This window comes from Lepus europaeus, chromosome 4 (assembly GCF_033115175.1).
Source record: "Lepus europaeus isolate LE1 chromosome 4, mLepTim1.pri, whole genome shotgun sequence".
NCBI lineage: Eukaryota > Metazoa > Chordata > Mammalia > Lagomorpha > Leporidae > Lepus > Lepus europaeus.
The window spans coordinates 42229645-42240393 of record NC_084830.1 but is presented as its reverse complement, the minus strand read 5'-3'; the positions used below and the strand labels follow the sequence as shown (position 1 = coordinate 42240393).

The window sequence follows — 10749 nt, the reverse complement described above, 5'->3', positions numbered from 1 at the left end:
GAATATGCAAAGCCCAGTGCCTGGTGCCCCGGGAGCCCAGGGCGAGGCGGTTGGGAGAGACTTCCTGTGGGAGGCAGATGAAGGAAGCAGGCCAGGCTCTAGGGAGAGTCTGAGCTTATCCCTGGGAGAATCCCAGCCTCACACTGTCATCACCCTCCTGTCGCAGGCCCTCCTGCTTTCCCGTGGCTCCTTCCTCCCCATCAACCAACAGGCTGGGGTAGACTTTCTCCAGAGTACAGGATGAGCCCAGCAGCTGACTCTGATGGAAGGTGCACATTGTGTTAGTTGCTATTCTAGGCACTTTACATATGGCAACTCATTGGAGCCTCACAAAGCCCTCCGACACAGGTACTAGTGGCTTCATTTCACAGATGAGGCTACTGGGGCACACAGAGGTTAGGTAACTTGACAGCCAGGGTCGGAACCCAGGAGTTTCGATCTGGACTCCCTGCTCTTGCATTCTGGCCTGGATGACATCTCCAGTATAATTTTTTCTTTTCCTGCACCTAGGCCCTGCCTTCCACTCTGCAAGCTCTGTCTTATGCCCCTCTATACAGTTCCCCCAGTCAAAGCTCAAGTTTACTAACACAATGGCAGTCACCGTAAGGAGAGCAACGCTTGCTGAGTGCCCGACTTCTAGGACTGCCCTCCACGTGCTGGTTCACGTTCAATGTTCACCACGGGCCCGTAAGGTTTTTATAAATGAACAGATTGCGTCTCAGAGACACGGATTAACTGGCTCCAAAGCTGGGATTTTGCAAACCCGAGCCCTCCCCAGCATGGCTCAACCTCAAATCCTCCTCCTCCATGAAGCCTTCCTCCTCAGCCCGCAGCCCCCGCCACGCATCAGTCCTTGCTCTGCAAGGCCCGTTCTTTCTGCACCTATTTAGGAGCTGGGTCTCTTAGTCACCCGCCTGTCCCGCCAGCTCAGAGCTCCAGGTGTCAGGCGCCTGGAGCGTACCCAGTGGTGATGAGAGCCACTGCGCACCCCAGGCAGGGTCTCCCCATACAGGGATCCTTGAGTTTGCATCCATTCGGTGAGGACTGCCCATGGCTTCTCAGGCACAGCCTGAGCACTGGGGCAGCATAGTGAACAAAAGAGACAATGAACCCAGGAGCAGGAGCTTCCGGCGAGGGGAGGAGACTAATCACAAATGAGATGCAAAAGTAAATTATGGCGCCTTTGGAGAGACGAACCGGGTGGCGGGACGGGCTTCATCGGGACAGCCCTAGCCCAGCTGCTAAGAGCCCTGGGCCACGAAGTGACGCTGGTCTCCCGACAGCGGGGTCCCGGCCAGATCACCTGGGATGCGCTCGCCTAGTCGGGGCTGCCCAGCTGCGACGCCGTGGTCAACCTGGCCGGAGCGAACATCCTCAACTCTCTCCGAAGGTGGAATGAAGCCTTCCAGAAACAGGTTCTCAGCAGCCGCCTGGAGACCACCAAGATACTGGCTAAAGCCATCAGCGAGGCCCCATCACGCCCGCAGGCCTGGGTCTTAGTCACAGGTGTAGCTTACTACCGGCCCAGCCAGACTCCAGAGTATGACGAGGACAGCCCAGGAGGGGATTTTGCCTTTTTCTCCAAGCTCGTAGCCAAGTGGGAAGCTGTAGCCAGGCTTCCTGGAAACTCTACACGCCAGGTGGTGGTGCGCTCTGGTGAGAAGCAGGGGTCTGGGTATCAGACGAGGCTGGGATTGTTTCTCTGTGGGAGCGGTGGAGCCAGGGGGTTGAAGTTTCAGAGAAAACGTCAGCACTTCTGGCCAGCCTGCAGCTGGGAGACGGGGAAGTCCCAAAAGAGCTACACTCTTCAACTTAGAGCTGAATCCATCCAAGGAGTGAGGACAGGAAAACAGACACGGGGGAAGCAGTGGCACTCCTTCGAGATGGGAGGTGGCCATACACACTCAGGAGGCCAAGTAAAGGTGGGGAGGGGAAGATAGAAAGTGCAGCAGGGGCCGGCGCTGTGGTGCAGCGGGTAAAGCTGCCATCTGCAGTGCCGGCATCCCATAAGGGCGCTGGTTCGAGTCCCAGCTGCTCCACTTCCCATCCAGCTCTCTACTGTGGCCTGGGAAAGCAGTGGAAGATGACCCAGGACCTTGGGTCCCTGCATCCACATGGGAGACCTGGAAGAAGCTCCTGGTTCCTGGCTTCAGATGGGCGCAGCTCCAGCCGTTGTAGCCATCTGGAAAGTGAACCAGCGGATGGAAGACCTCTCTCTCTCTCTCTTTCTCTCTCTCTCTCTCTCTCTGCCTCTCCTTCTCTCTCTGTGGAACTCTGCCTTTCAAATAAATAAATAAATCTTTAAAAAAAAAAAAAGTGCAGGGGGAAGGAAGGAAGGAGAGAGAAGAGAGTGAGCCTATGCTTAGGTTGGCCAGTGGTAGCCTCTACAAGAAGGGTTTCTCCCTGAAGTCCGGCACCCACTGTTTTCCAGACTATGTCTGGTTAGAGAAAGGCCATTCTCTTAAAAGGCGCTCATGGTGTGGTTAGCAAGCTCCAATTCCTCTGTAGCTCATCAGGTTATCTCCCAGGGCCTCTGGCTGGGGCCTGGAGTTCTGCCATCAGTAGCCGCACGCACAAGCCCCACTCTCTGTCCTCACTCGCTTGAGGATAGCTATCATGTCTCTGCAAGCCGTTATCCCACAACCCTGACACCCTCAGTTCCCTCAGCTGCTTCCCAATGGTCTGGTCTCTGTGTCTAACCCTCGTGGATGCCCCCTGCCCTTCATCTCAAGAACAGGATGCTGTACGCTGCAGGGAGAGCTGTCGGGTGCGGGTTGGTGCGTGCAGAATATTTCTGATTATCGCTTCCTGGACAGGGACCCGGTACTTTTTGTTTTAAAGATTTATTTTATTTATTTGAAAGACAGAGTTACAGAGAGAGGTAGAGACAGAGGGATAGGTCTTCCATCCGCTGGTTCACTCCCCAGATGGCCGCAACGGCTGGAGCTGTGCTGATCCAAAGCCAGGAGCCAGGAGCTTCTTCCAGGTCTCCCACGTGGATGCAGGGGCCCAAGGCCATCTTCTACTGCTTTCCCAGGCCATAGCAGAGAACTCGATCAGAAGAGGAGCAGCCGGGACTTGAACTGGCACCCATATGGGATGCCGGCGCTTCAGGCCAGAGTGTTAACCTGCTGTGCCACAGCACCGGCCCGGGACCCAGTACTTCTACAAAAAGAAAACGTTTTCTCAGCTTGATTCTAATTAGGGTTCCATCCTCAATGGGGGCAGCTGTACCAGATAGAATCTGTAGAACTCGGAAGCTATACTGAAAATCTGGGGCCAGCGGCTTTCTGTGGGGACCCCTAAAGGAGGCGAGCAAGAGAGCCCAAGATGCAGCGAGGCAGTGTTGGCCGGCAGGGAGGGTCCTGGCAGGTCAGAAAGGCTTGGTGTTGGAGGAGGGGTTCTGAAGCCACGTAGCCATTGCAGTTCCCACTCATCCGTTTGACTTTTTATGAGAGGGGCTGAACAGCCTTTTATAGGTTTGAGCAATTTATATTTCTTTTTTATTTAAGATTTATTTATTCATTTTAAAGGCAGAGTTACAGAGAAGCAGAGGCAGAAAGAGAGAGAGAGAGAGAGAGTCTTCTATCCGCTGGTTCACTCCCCAGATGGCCGCAAAGGCTGGAGCTGGGCAGATCTGAAGCCAGGAGCCAGGAGCTTCTTCCAGGTCTCCCACGCGGGTGCAGGGGCCCAAGGGCTTGGGCCATCTTCCACTGCTTTCCCAGGACATAGCAGGGAGCTGGATCAGAAGTGGAGCAGCCGGGACTCGAACCAGTGCCCACACGGAATGCTGGCGCTGCAGGAGGGATCTTCACCTGCTATGCCACAGCACCAGCCGCCCCAAGTCCAACTTTTTTGCTCTCAACTATTAGACTTAGATGACAGACAGACAGACATCTCATGCTGTTTGGACATCACCAGCTTCATGACTGCACAGTGCAGGAGACACGGTCAATGGTGTGAAGGCTGTCACCCACCCCCCCGAGCTATCACAAACCAGAAGAGGCAGTGAGCTGCGACTGCTCGGTGGCAGGTAGCACTGCGCAGCTGGGTGGCTGACTCATGTCCCTGCCTGGAAGTTGAGGACTCAAACTAGTCTTAGCAAAATCAGGGCTGGTCAGATGAAATCACACCAGAACACACGGAACTGTGGTGATGAAGTTCGTAGAGAGAAGAGGAGCTTGGGCGCCGTGGTTCACTTGGTTAATCCTCCGCCTGTGCCACCTGCATCCCATATGAGTGCTGGGGCTGAGTTCTAGTCCCGGTTGCTCCTCTTCCAGGCCAGCTCTCTGCTATGGCCCGGGAGTGCAGTGGAGGATGGCCCAAGTGCTTGGGCGCCTGCACCCGCATGGGAGACCCGGAAGAAGCACCCAGCTCCTGGCTTCGGATCAGCGTAGCTCCGGCCATAGCAGCCATTTAGGGGTGAACCAATGGAAGGAAGACCTTTCTCACTGTCTATAACTCTACCTGCCAAATAAATAAATAAATAAAAAAAGAAGAGGAGGAGCTTGACTTTCCCCTCTCAAGGGACAGGGCAGATCTCAAGGTTTGGATGGAGTGCAACCTGCAAGGGGAGCCTACCCATAAACGCTGACTCTCGGAGACACAACTTTTTATATTTACCATCTCTGAAATGATGGCTCCTCTGATCAGCAGTGTCGTACGTTGCTGTTGGCCAGTGACAGGCCTGAGGCCAGCGTCACTGTCTGAACACGCACCAGCTTGCCTTCTCTGTCTGAGACGGCAGGAATAGACGACTGTGGCCCATCGGCTCTTCATTCAACAGACAATTTAAGGAGCATTTCAGGAAATGATGTCGTCCTGGTTGATTTCTGAAGTCTTCTGTCGACACTTTGAAAGATCAAGAAAGGACCAGAATTAACACGTGAGGGGTGGACCCAACCCCTGGCTGGAAAGAAATTGTTGAGAGAACTCTTCAGGGCTGGTTCTGGGGCACAGTGCATTCAACTACTGCCTGTAGCACCAGCATCCCCTATGGGTACTGGTTCGAGCCCTGGCTGTTCCAATTCAGATCCAACTCCCGGCTATTGAAGCTGGGAAAAGCAGCAGAAGATGGCCTACGTACTTGGGCTCCGGCACCCACGTGGGAGACCTGGATGAAGTTCCTGGCTCCTGGTTCCAGCCTGGTCCAGCCCCGGCCATTGCAGCCATTTGGGGCGTGAACCAGCAGATGGATAGTCTGTCTGTCTGTCTGTCTCTCTCTCTAACTTGTCTTTCAAATAAAATCAATAAATCTTTAAAGAGAAAGAACTCTTTAAAGAAATGCTTCATTACTGACCCTTCTGACGGCACAGCGACTGTGCTTGGAGAAACAGGGCAACTCTGACGTGCAACACATTTTAGGAGACTCGACTCCGATACCCAGGACAATTTTCTTCTCTTGTACTTTCCTTTTGTATTATGCATAAAATCTATGCCTGTGAGCAACTTTGAAAGCAGCTGACAATTAGCTAAAATGACTGATTTGAGCAGCCACACTGGCATCTTCGGGCTCAGCTCCTGGCCCAGCAGCGATGGGTGAGCTCAGCAGAATGGCGCAAAGCCAGCACGGCTAGGGGGTTCCCATCTGGAAACGGCACAGGTCTCAGGACCTTTTGCATAAAGAGGCTTTCTCCTGGTGATGCTCAGAGCCTCGGTAGGCGTCCTAATAGGTCCTCTCCCTTTGAGGTTCTTTTCCTTTTGTGCCTGCTCATGCCAGCGCACTCTTTCCACAGGGGTTTCTCGGGTCAGCTGGTTCGTGTGACTCTAATTTGCTGACTCATCACCTCGGGCTCAGGTCACTGCCAAGGCCAAGGCCCTGGGGAGGCCGCCTGAGCCACGTGTTCCTAGGTCGGAACTGCTCCGTGAACTGAGTCAGGCGCAGGAGTGGGCCAGCTCTGATGCAGCCTGAGTCACAGACCTCAAAGAGCTCTGGACGTTTAGAAAGTTCTTTGTATAAAATAAAGATGCTAAGTGATATGAAGTCCTAGCTTAACTGATTTGTTCCTCCTACCTCAGTAGTACTGGAGCAGGGGACATCTCGTAGCCAGTGGATTCTCAGATCTGATGGCCTAGGGCAGCATCAGGAGAGTGGGTCAGGGAGCCAGAAAGACATCGGAGTACGTTAGGTGGTAGATGTTGTAGATAGGCCATTTAGAACTCAATCTATAGGAAACTGTGCCAACGGATCTGCTTAGTCCCCAATGTTTCTAAGTGTTTTTCCTGTATACCCGGGTGCCCTAGTTATACCTGCCCCTGAAACCAGAGTAGAGTATTGCCCGCGGTCTTTAGTGAATTTCACCTTATCGGCTGTTATTGTCATCTGCCAAGAGCACCCTGAATTGTGATTCTCTCACTTACTATATTATCTCTCCTTCCCCTATAGCTTCCTGCCTTCCGCAGACTTGATAAGCTCTCCCTCCTATGTCTTTATCCAAGTCACTAATAAAGACGTTGAGCAGCTCTGGGCTAATTCTGTAGACTCTTGGCAGCCAGTAGTCCCTTAGGTAGGCATGAACCCACTGATCAGCTCTTTCTGGACATATGTTTTACCCAGCTGTGACCCCATCCTCCTGTCTGAAACATAGTCTGGTTGGTAGGTGCGCCAGCTTCAACATCAGGGCAGACCCCAGTTCAAACCCTAGCTTCACCATGTACTAACGTATGGCCGAAGGTGGGCTCCCTGACGAATCTCTGCTTAGTTTCTTCGTGTGTAAAATGGGAAAATCGTCTTGACAGCGATGGACTGAGGATTGAATGAGTTAAGCACTTATAAAACAGGCTTTTCAATAAATGTCAGTGGCCAGGGCCATCAATTTTCTCAGGTCCTCCATCTTGCCCAGTGCATACGAGATACGGAGTTGATCGCCCAACAAAAATTGACATCATTTCATCATTCCACTGTTGCAGCCATGTTATCGAAAAATGAAAATGAAGTTAACTAAGTGTGTGTGGCTTGAAATTTACAATTTATGACTCGGCTACTTTCAGCAATGGGATGGCGCAGCTTGAAATAAAACACGCTTAGAGGTTTAACTGTGATGATGTCAACACTCCATTTGTAAGTACTTACAAACCGTGTTTGTGAATCTTTTCCAAAGTTTGGCTAGGAAGCTATGTAAAACTGACAGTCATATATTCGTCTTGAATTTCCCTTTTTGCCACTCAGTGGAAACCAATATTGCTCTATCTCAAAGCTTTGAGTGCTTCTGTCATTCTCTACAAGTTCTTATAGATTGGTGTTGGTGTTTGTATCATCCCAGCTGCAAGTCATGTCATTATTTTGGGTGTGTTTCCCAGGATTTGCAGAATTGAACTCCTCTGAACAGGTGCTGATCTCTTGGCATCTCCTCACTTACCTTTGGGCTTCCATTTCCTTTCAGTTATTAGCGTTTCTACCCCTGAGAGTGGTGGTTTTAATTCTTCAGGGTGCAGCAGAATCGTCTGCAGCAGGGCAAAGCCTATTAAAAACATCGATTCCCAATCTGCTCCCCGATATCTGGGCTCAGAGGGTCTGACAGGGGCCTGGGGGTGTGCATGTAAGCAAACTGGATGATTTGAAGGCAGCACCCTGTGAGAAACACCTTAGAGGAAAATGATTGAAAATAATCTCTTAGGACATATTATTTACCTTATAACGTGTTCACATTACATATCTCTCCCAAACAATGGAGCATAGGCTTCAGCTGATCTTTCTGATCCAAACATAGCTTATAAAAAAGCCCCTTTGTGTTTCTTTTTTTTTTTTCATAAACCTCTGATTATTCTGGATATTTTTTTAAGATTTATTTATTTTTTACGTGAGAGTCAGAGTTACACATAGAGAGGAGAGAGAGAGAGAGAGAGAGAGAGAGAGAGAGAGAGAGAGGCCTTCCATCTGATGGTTCACTCCCCAGTTGGCTGCAAAGGCCAGAACTGTGCCAATCTGAGGCCAGGAGCCAGGAGCCTCCTCCGGGTCTCCCATGCAAGTTCAGAGGGTCAAGGACTTGGGCCATCTCCTACTGCTATCCCAGGCCATAGCAGAGAACTGGATCAGAAGTGGAGCAGCCAGGACTAGAACCGGTGCCCATATGGGATGCCAGCACTTCAGGCCAGGGCGTTAACCTGCTGTGCCACAGCGCTGGCCCTATTCTGGATTTTTGTCCTTCTGAACTACCCACAAAGGTCAAGCCTTTTAAAAAGAATTATTCCTGGTTATGGGCTTTTATGTCATTGTTAGCCTAGGTGCTTTACTTTATTTATTTATTTGAAAGGCGGGCAGTATAGAGACAGAGACAGACAGAAAGAGACAGAGGGATAGAGAGATCAGATCTTCCACCCACTGGTTTGCCCCCCAGATGCCTGCAACAGCCAAGACTGAAGCAAGCCAAATTCAGGGCCCAGGGATTCAATCTGGGTCTCCCTAGTAGGTGGCAGGGACCCAACTATTGTAGCCATCACCTTCTGCCTCTCACAGTGCACTTTAGCAGGGAGCTAGAAATGAGAGGAGAGCCAAGACTCAAACCCAAGCATTTTGGTATGGAATATGAGCACCCCAAGTGGCATCTTAACTGATTTGCCAAACCCTGCTTAGCACGGGTGCTTTAAAAACCCAAGCTCATCGGAGGACTGTCTGTCCAGCCTGCCTTGGCTGCTACTGACACCCATGTGCCCACCTGGTGACCTCCTGCAAGGATTCATTGGCAATGGGATGGAGTCTGTGCAAAGTGCTACCTGGGCTACTTATTCAAAGGCCTATAGAAAGTTAGCCCAGAAATGGGTGGCATCCTGAAGCTCCGTCATTTGGGAGTGGTTGAGGTGAGAAGAGAGAAGATCCAGGCCAAAGCTGAGTCTGCCCAGCCTTCTGGAATCGCTGGTGTCTGGCCTTCTCCTTGACCATCCCATCCCATCGCTTCCTCTCTGACCCTCTGCATTTTGTGTCTCTGCTGTTGCACAGTCCACGCCGTATGTCACTTGCTTGTTCATATACCTACCGTTTATTACCACATCTTAAACTCAAATATCATGTCACCTTTATTTAAAATAAAAACCATACAAAACAAACCACAACAAAAACCTCAAGTAAAAATAAATAAATCTTATTCGGCACACAATAAGCTCTTAATAAATATTTGCTGAACCAAACCAAGCATGACAAATATTTGATGTGTATGGTGACCTTCCTCTCCTGTACTGGGGCAGACATTGCTAATGGATCTCAGTGCTCTTTCCTACTGAGTCTGGAACCAGCTTTAATACTCTTTAAAACATGGCTTTCCATCAAATCAGCTAGAACTGGCTGGCAAAAAATAAACCTATCTAGATGCCAGTTCTAAATGAAATGGAAATCAATTTCTTCTATGGTCCACTTGTGAAGTCCATTCATGGAATAAAAAAGAAAAAAGCTTGTATTAACTAAGTACTTTAAAAAGTCCATCCAAGGCACAGATGTTGTGGTCCAGCAGTGTAAGCCATCACTTAGAATGTCTGTATCCCATATGGGAGTGCTAGTTCAAGTCCTGGTTCCTCTACTTGCAGTCCAGTGCCTTGCTAATGCGCCTGGGCAGACAATGGATAATGACCCAAGTGCTTGGGCTCCTGCCACTCATCTGTGAAACCTGAATGGAGTTCCTGACTCTTGGCTTCGGCCTGGCTCAGCTCTGGCTGTTGTGGCCATCTAAGCATTGAACCAGCAGATGGAAGATGTCTCTCTCTCTCTCTTTCTCTGCCTTCATCTTTCAAATAAGCAAATAGATCTTAAAAACAAAAAAGTCCAAATATTCAGGAGGAAAGACAGGGAATTCTAGTAGGATGACCTGGCTGGAGTAGCCATCTCTAGCAACAAGCAGATGGCTTGCTTTTCCAACCTGGACTCTGGAATGATACCAACGCCATCAGAGTGAGGATAATCCTGTAGGGCAAGAAAAGCTTCCTCAATCCTCCTAGAGCTTCTGGCTAGCCCTGAAACAGACACTGACAAAGACCAGGAGGAATAAGACATGACGATTTATGTGACACCCGAGACGTCAGAAACGAGAGCCCGGAGACTTGGAGAGAATGATCTGCTCTTGAGCCTAGGCTCTATGAAGAATGGACAGCCACTGCGAGACATGTGACTGGACACGGGGTGTAATCTAATGACAACAGAGTGAGAAGGGCAACTGGCACGGCCTGTCTGTTCAGATTCTTCATGATTTCTCTTTGTGGCACTTCTTACCAGGTGTGGGGGAGAGCCCCTTCAGGAATGAGGGTCATACGCGCCATAGCCAGACAAAGCACGTAGGAGAATTGCCCCCGGCCAGCTCCTACACAGACGGGCAATGCTGGTGAGAGATCAGAGGACTAGTCCTAGATTTCATGGCTGGTTTTGGAGAAGAGGGATTCTAGCTTCCAGGGCTTCCCTAAGGGGAGAGGGATAGTGGGAGAAAAAGAGAGATGAATTAAAGCTCCTGGGAGGATGTGCATAGGCTATACACAGATACTCCACCATTATTATTTCTTCTTCTTCTTCTCCTTCTCCTTCTCCTTCTCCTTCTCCTTCTCCTCCTCCTCCTCCTCCTCCTCCTCCTCCTCCTCCTCCTCCTCCTCCTCCTTCTCCTTCTCCTTCTTCTTCTTCTTCTTCTTTTTAAGATTTATTTATTTATTTGAAAGGCAGAGTTACAAAGAGAGACAGAGGCAGAGACAGAGAGAGGTCTTCCATCTGCTGGTTAACTCCCCAGATAGCCACAATGGCTGGAGCTGCACCAATCCGAAGCCAGGATCCAGGAACTT

The 10749-nt window shown here is 50.4% G+C and overlaps 1 pseudogene; it reads left to right on the top strand.

Moving 5' to 3' along the window:
* The first annotated feature begins 1154 nt into the window (after nucleotides 1–1154).
* LOC133758673 (epimerase family protein SDR39U1-like) lies at nucleotides 1155–1839 on the top strand (annotated as a pseudogene).
* The last annotated feature ends 8910 nt before the right edge of the window (nucleotides 1840–10749 follow it).